At 38.5% G+C, this 8,745-nt stretch overlaps 1 pseudogene; it reads right to left on the bottom strand.

Moving 5' to 3' along the window:
* Positions 1-5,757: 5,757 nt before the first annotated feature.
* LOC113280193 lies at positions 5,758-8,372 on the bottom strand (annotated as a pseudogene).
* Positions 8,373-8,745: the final 373 nt, after the last annotated feature.

Below are 8,745 nucleotides of genomic sequence, written 5' to 3'. Positions count from 1 at the left end.
TGCAGTAATCAACGTACCGACGTTGCTTCGCAGGATCCATCACTTCCCCTTTGTCAGTCGAGCAACAAAAAGCCTTGACAAGAAGCTTCATTCGCTCCCTCTATATGCATTCAAAAACAATTTCACATTAACTCTCTTATATGTAGATGAATAACACAATTACAAAATTAAATACTCACCACTAGTGTCAGAATGGAAGTAGCATCTCTACTGTCGACTTGAGAAGAAGAAGAGGTGGATTCTCTGTTGGTTCTCCTACCTGGAGTCGGATCTACCCATATCACCCTACCATGGGAGAAGCCTTCATACCATTCGACGTAATCCGGTGTTGCCTCATGACCTTCATCCGCATGCACCCACCATGAGATGTATACAAGCATAGGGTGTCTATAATTCCAATGCTTGACATCAACTTCAGGTTCATAAGCCACCTTTATACCCGCTTCGTCAGCCTCACACTTTTCCAACTTGTGCTTGAACGGAGGTACATAATCCTCATCGGGTGAATCTTGAATAAAACCAAGTTGATGCATGATTCTTATCGGATTGTACATTGAAAAACCATTAGGGTGAAACAAAGGGCCATGGTAATACACGACATCTTCCATTGCACCAACTCTATTATTCTTGTACGGATTGAAGACTACCTCTTTAGCCGTGATGTTGTCAAGTTTTTGACGCATTTATATCAACGCATCAGTTTGTTCCCTATCTTCAGAACCAGTGAACAAGTATTTGGTTCCCGTTGGACTACCTTTGCTCCATTTTGGGTTGAGTTCCACATCTTCATTATCTTTAATCAGTGATGCGAAATGATCATAAATCCACACCTATAGCAATCAATGAAATAAACATAAATAATTCGATTTTTAAAATGTACAAAAATAAGAAAACTTTCATCAATCCAAATACCTGGATTAGAGCCAAATTCCCATTAATTTGAGAAGTTAGTTTGCGAGATCCCTGAGAAAGCTGACAATTCAGGTGTGCAATTATGGCATTACCCCAAGAGTATTTGCTCACATCTTCCAAGGGATCCAAAAGATGAAGAAGGTTGGCGCTCACCCGGTTACCTTAGCTGTCAGGAAATATAACCGAAGCAAGGACATACAACAAATACCCAGCCGCCGCATAACGACATTCCATATCAGAGAGACCTCCTTCTTTTTCCTTCTTTTCTGTCCCAGAAAACATGTTCCTAATATCTACAAGTTTGAACTCTTTCTTCGGGTACTTAGGTCCCTTCTCGAAAAGCCCATTATTCTTCTCGGAATCCCATCCAAACAAGTTCTTGGTCCATGTATAGATGTCTTCCCAACTAGGCCTTCTCTTGAACTTCTCACCGGTTGATTTTCCTTCGACCTGCAACCCTAATATATGTTCTGCGTCATCAGGAGTTATTGCCATCTCACCAAAGGAAGTTGGAATGTGTCTACTTCAGCGTGATACCTTTCACAGAAACTAGATACTGCGACCTTGTCATACGTAATCACAGAGTTCACAACGGCATTGTACAAACCTGATTTTTCAACCAAATCTCTAACTCTTGCACATTCACCTTCTAGCGGCCACAACTCCATTTTCTTGAATGAAGATTGGTGCCGGAAAAGACGTGTGGCATCCTTATGATCCTACAAAACATAAACAAACACGTATTTAAAAAACAAAACATAAACAAGTTAACACCAACTAATCAAATAACAAGCAAATTTTGGATTCTTACGATTGTCTCACTAATGCAATGATCCCACGATCCAGGATATCCAAATAGAACTTTGCCCCCATCTCTAGGTTCTCCTCTAAGTTTACCACCTCGAAGAGGAGGCAACATCAAATGAGTAGCGGGAACGTGTCTCGCACTGGGTGCAATATCTGTTCCATCCTTCTTAACCCTCTTACCGGCTTTTTCTCCTTTGCATTCTCTTCCTCATCCTCAATAGTGGCTTTACCATCATCACCACCTTCATTCTTTTCATCATCATTACCTTCATTATCTTCCTCCTGATCATCATTATCATCACTGCCGTTATTACCTTTATGTTGTTCCTCCTCATTACCATCATCCTCATCATCACCACTACCATTAATTACTTTCACCCTCTTCCTTCTCTTCTTGTTCTTCTTCTTGTTACTCTTCTTCTTCTTGAATCTTTTCTTCTTGTATCTCATGTTCTACACCCTGTTACTCCTCTACTTTCTCTTCTTCTTGTTCATCTTCTTCTTCAGCACTAGTGTTAGCTGAAACAACAGGAGTGTCTGATTCTGACGAATCAGACAACTCATTACCTTTGTCTCTTGGTTCGGTGATAGAAAATGATACCTCACTCCGCCTTCTTCCGCGCAATGGACCGGCAAGTAAGTATTTATTGTTGCAGGGAGGTTTCGAAGGAGGAGCTATCGTGATTTCAACCTTGTCTTTCGTTTTCTTGTCACTACATTCCAAACACGATTTTTTTTTATAAGACATCAACTTTATCTCTATCAGTGAAAGAGTCGTCAATGATATGCTCTAAAAAAATAATGACTCTTCATTACAAAGTAACGACTGTAATTTATAAGGTAACGACTCTTTGCAAAAATTGGACAGTGAGGATGATTTTGGTCCTTAAAGGGTCGTTAAAGATCAAACAAGTAACTGCCGACCCTATAAAAGAGATGACAACTCTAGTCTAGAGATTATATACTACTGACGACTCTATCGTTTTCTCCAACAGAAGGCAGTTCAAGTTCAACCCAGAGTCGTTACGCACTAATTTGGGGTCGTCAAACTACAGTCGTCATCTTCAACCTAATATGGCGACGACTCTATTCTAGGGCACAAAAGGTCGAAGTAGCAGAACAAGGGTCGTCATATTTACACTAACAGGTTAACGATTTTTCATAGAAAAAGCATGCAATGTAAGAGTCGTTAGGGTATTATTTCTTCGATACTAATGACTCTCACTCTGTAACTTCTATTTTTCAGTTACCAATCTCGATTACACAATCAAAAAATAACCAAAACATCGAATATGAGGTGGGTTTAAGTTCACGTACCCTCTAATTGGAGCCATTCCCTTTTTAGGTTTCGATTTGCTTGCTTCAAGAGCTCTTCGCACATACACCTTTGCATTCACCGTATCTACAAGATTAGGAATTTGAAGTGCTTTGCGAGCGGTTTGCTTTGTTTTAGCCATATTTGTAGAAGAAGTTAATCGTCGATTAAAGTTTTATCATCGACGATTACGCGATGAATCGGTTCGAAGAATTTTACTCGGTGGAGGTGGAGTCGTTAATGGTGGAGGTGGAGAAGAGGAAGGGAGGAGAGGAAGATGAAGATGAAAAGAGAAACTGATTTTCTCTTTGATTTAATTAGGGTATATAGATTAGGGGCCTTAATTAGGATAGTTAATTAGTGAAACTGATTTTCAATTAGTGAAGGGTAAAATAGTATATTCATATTGTGATATTTACACCCCTAAAATTTTTGGGGGCAAACAAAATTACATGACCCCCAATTCGAAGTTATGGCCCCCGATTAAACTAGGCTTAACAGTGCGTCCGTCCAAACCAACCAACAGCCGGCCCGGTGTCACAAAAGTTCTTTATAGATTAGGATCAGGTTTCCCTTGCCCTTTCCAATACACACAACCTCTTTTTTTAATACGTCGGCTCTCGTGAAGTGTATATATAGCCTCTCCCTTTGCCTCGGTTTCCAACTAATCTACTAGCTAGCCCATATATTTTCATAAAAAACAACATGCCTGCAGTTCTAGCTGCACTTGCTGTAGCGGGTTCCATTCTCTGTGCTGCACCAGTATTGTTCTTATGTTGCAGTTATGACGATGACGAGGGTGAAGATACCATACAGCAGCGGGAAACAAATCGAATACTACAAGAGTTTTTACTTTTAGCTCTTCGTCAACAAAGTGCAGGACATAGAAACTATGATCGATCCGCTTTTCAAAATGCAATCATTAAAATAACCTTAAACGATGGTAAAATCGAATATGCTTTCGAGCAATTATTTTCTTCGAAGAATACTCCATCTTCGGGTTATGAATGTTCCATTTGCTTGGGGAATTTCCATGACACACATCAAGAGGATGGTGATGATGATGATGATGATAATAATAATAATAACGATATATGTATGATCCGGAGGTGCGAACACATTTTTCATCTCAGTTGCATCCATCAATGGCTGAAGGTTGGAAATTCAAAAGAAAAAACATGCCCTACTTGTAGAGTTAAAATCTTTGAATGATAAACTGGCCGAGTCCAGTATTAATCTACATTTTTCGAGACGTATAAAGTTGTATATCCGTAATAAAATTCTTTTGTTATTTTTTCTTCAAGTTGTATGTTTGCTGCCTATACACTCAGATCGTAACACAAAATTAATAGGAAAAATCAAGATTATAAGTGGGCAAAGCATATAAGTATTAATTACGACATGCATGTTGTAATTAACTTAAACATGAAGAACAACATATAAAGTGATAAAAGAATTAGGTTTATGTTATGATACCTTTGGCGTCTCTATGTATTTTTTCTATAAAGATGGTTTTTTTTTCTGTTGCTGTAATAAGAATAATTAACCCAATTTTATGGAATCTTATATATATTTGGTTACCATAATACGGTGATACTAGGCCTTGGTATATATGCATTAAAGCCTAGTATCGTAGAGAAAGATGGTTTTACCTAATCTTGAGCGTTGCAGTCTGAAGTTGTATGCAGGAAGCATATATATTATTGTTCAGCAACACTGACAGCAAAGCGTTGGGTAAGCAAGCTCAGCTTTGAGATCCATGGATTACAAAAAAGCCTGTCAAACACTGTCGATTACAGATATCCCGGATGAATGTCTTAACCATATCTATGAGAGCCTGAAATCCAGCAGTGATCGTGGTTCATTTGGTTTGGTTTGCCGTCGCTGGCTCCATATTCGATTCCAACATCTCAAATCTTTGTCTCTACGCGGTTGTCGCTCTAATAAAACCTATTATGATGTTACATCACAGTCACAATTGTTTGGATTACAGGTTCTATTTCTATGCTTAAATCCTTGCTTTAAATATTTGGATATGATGCAGTCTTTGATAATTTCTCCTCCTTTCCCTCGTTTGGCATCCGTACGTTTAAAAGCGCTGACAAAATGTTGTCCATCCTTAGAGAAAGTGGACCTCACAAACAGCCATCAGATTAATGATTCAGGAATAAGTTTTCTTTTACAAAACTGTCACATACTCGGTTCACTTACTATTACAGACTGCAAAAGGGTAACAGGTGATCGCTTTCTTGGGTGTCCGAAGACCTTGACTGAGGTTTATGCAGATGGTAACCAAGAACTTACAACAGAGGGGATTAAAGCAACTGTGAGCGGAGGCGGCCTTCAACGTTTGCATTTATCAGGAAATGCAGTTAATAACGAAGCAGTTATAGCTATTTCAGAAGGTTGTCCTCTTCTAAAGGTATTGCGCCTAAAATCTTGTAATGAGGTACAACTTGAAGGATGGGAAGCTATTGCTCTACATTGCAGAAACTTGAAAGCACTCTACTTGGTCGAATGCTCGAAATTATGTCATGCAGGATTGCAAGCTTTGTGTAATGGGTGTAAAGAGCTTTCCTATTTTTTTTCAGACACTTGTAGGGTTTTTGCTGTCGATCTTTTCACGCGAGAAAGACGCAATGTGCGTCTCCTAATGAGCCGTAAGTCGAAAGAGACCTAGAATTTTGTGGTGCGTGCACAATGCAACAAGCTTCGATCATTTCAAGGCGTTTATTATTTTGTTCAAATTATGAAAAGATTCAGGTTCTGCATTTCGGATTTCAATTTACAAAAGGTGACACACACCAGAGACTACCCTTAAAATAATAGGCAGCCACTCACTAAAACAAACACTGTTAACAAAATCTACAATAGGAAGACTCAACACTCACCAGAAAAGGTGGTCTGGAGTCTCTGGACTTCTACATTCGACTGTCTCTTCTAGCCAAGGTTGAACCATGTTTTGCTAACTGATTAGCTCTGAAGTTTACTTATAAATGAAATAACTGTGGGATATCCACAGATCCTGTTCCATCCGGGAGAAAAAAACCAAGGTAGTTTTTTGGAACTGAAAGTCTCTATGACTGCACTGGAGGCTGTTCTGAAACAAACCTGAAAAGCAATGATTTGCAACTGGCCATTCTCCATCACTTATAACACAGCCATGATATTTCTGCCCAAAAAATTTGTCGCTATACCCAAACCACCAGCAACAACCACAAGGAAATCACCAGCACTATTCCTTCCCACCAAATCATAGCCAGCCACACCTGGATTACGTTTTGAGGACTCATCGAAGTAAAGGAAAGTCTTAGAAGCTATAAGAAGACTAAAAAAGCATTCCACAAGCCTTGTACTGTGAATTTTTCATTCCAAAAGGAATTTAAAACCTGCAAGTCATAAGGAGTACTGTTCCACATAGTACCTTTCATCCTTACTTCACACACTCCAGTAAAGTGTAAGATTCTTTTCTTTATCCATTCCAAATTCAGCATTTCATTATCAAACAGAATTTAAGGCTTTGCAATTTCTTTCTTGATAACAAATAAGTAAGTCAGCTATCCATCGTGATGACCTTACCCTTACAAGTTTACATCAATCTTATCTTAGATCTAGATTTCAGGAAAATCCAAGTTCTTGAGCTGTTATGGAGACAACAAACTGATTAACAGAGATTTAGTGCCATCGGTCAGTGATAACTTCCTTTTGCGCATTTCTTTGAGTAACTCTAATGCTCTTGCAACATCATTTTCCAAAAGATAACCCTTAATTATGGTATCGTACGTAGTTGCATTTGGCATGCAACCTTTATCTTTCATTTCAATGATCAGTTTTTCGGCTTCAATAATCATCCCTTCTTTGAACAGACCATTGATCATACTGGTATATGTTACAACATCCGCAACTAATCCTTTGTTAGGGATTTCAGATAACAGTTGTCTGGCCTTCTAAATATTTCCAGCTTTACACAAGGCATTCACAAGTACATTATAAGTAAATATATCCGGCAATACCCCATCAGATTGCATCTCAATTAACATGCTCTGCGCCCTTGTAATTTTTCCCGCCTTGCAATATCCATCTATTAGTTTATTATACGTAACTTGGTTGATCCCTTGTTTTGCATTTTCTTGAATAATTGATTAGCTACATCCAACCTAGACCTCTTGAAGTATCCATTAAATAACAGATTAAAGCTGCAAATATTTTGTTCAATGCCCTTATCTGCCATCGAATCAAACAACCTTTGTGCCTCCTCTAGCCTTCCTGTCGTACACAAACCAAATATAATGGAATTATAAGTATACACATCAGGTTCTTTGCCTAACTTAATCATTCCTTCAAATACCTTGGAAGCGTCTTCCATCCTTCCTTCTTTAATCAGAGAATCTATTAATACATTATAAGTAACTACAGTAGGCGAAATCCCACTCCCCATCATTTCATCAAAATATCTTATTGTTTCCTTCCATAACCCACGCCTAGAAAATCCATGAATTAGAGAATTATAAGTATATGAATCCGCAGATATTCCTTCGAAGAGTCTAACCTATCAGAATTGCAAAACCCGTTAATCAGACAACTATAAACAATGACATCTGGTACAATTTTCGAATCAATCATTTTGGAAAATAGAGTCAGAGCCTCATCAACTTATCCACTTTGGATAGTGTGTGTATAATCACATGATAAGCAACAGTATCAGCTTCACAACTCCATCTAGTCATGTTCCTCAACATTTCAAGAGCACTATCTAATTCACCAACTCTACAGAGCCCAGTTATAATTGTATTACATGTGACCGTATCCGGTGGAATTCCCTTTCAATCATTTTGTCGAACAGTTTAACGGCAGAGTAAACCTTTTCTTCTAAACACCACCCCTTGATCAAACTATTGAAAGTAATTACATCCGGATCATAACCCCTCTTAAGAATAAGACCAAACAAACTAAACCCATAATCAGTTTCCTTCAATTCACAACAACAATTAATCAAAATGTTCAATGTAACATAATCCGGTTGAATTCCAATATCATTCATCTTCTTATACATGGTGATTGCATCTGAATAACATCCAATTCTAGCAACTGAACTAAGTATGTGATTGAATGCATCACTAAATGGCAATGGATTCAGTGAAACCATACTGTTAAAGTAAGCAAAAGCATCATCTATATTCTCGATTTTACCAGACTTGTAATCATTGATTACTACATTTTTCATATGGGATGTTTTTACGGATGATATTAAAGAATGGATATGGTTATGCAGAGGGATAATCAGTGATGATGATGATGAAGGGTGTTTGGAGATTACCTTTCTCAGGAGGAGAATCATGTTTTTCAAGTCTGATCCTAAGTCCTAACAGTTTCGCTCTCGGAAGATAAGTCATGAAAATGGAACGGAAATTGAACGAAACTCGGGAGAATTGAACCTTCTACAGTTTTACCTCATGGAATTCAGGCCCTGGCACGAATGGGCAATTTGATGGTGCGAGGGCCACAAATGCCACGGAGGCCAGAGCAGGAATCACATTATCTGTTTTCTCGGGACTGCTAATCCACTCACTTATCACAATACTAGTTACCACTTACCGACCCTTTATTTTGGGAGTATAAAACCCATTTAGTGAGCGGGTGGGTCATGGCTGAACAGCCTTGAACGGTATTATTGGGACACTTGAATTTGAATGGTGAGTAGTGATGTGAAT

The sequence above is a fragment of the Papaver somniferum genome, chromosome 5 (genome assembly GCF_003573695.1).
Source record: "Papaver somniferum cultivar HN1 chromosome 5, ASM357369v1, whole genome shotgun sequence".
In the NCBI taxonomy this organism is placed as follows: Eukaryota; Viridiplantae; Streptophyta; class Magnoliopsida; order Ranunculales; family Papaveraceae; genus Papaver; species Papaver somniferum.
The sequence above is the reverse complement of the archived record's forward strand: the minus strand, read 5'-3'. Positions and strand labels throughout refer to the sequence as shown.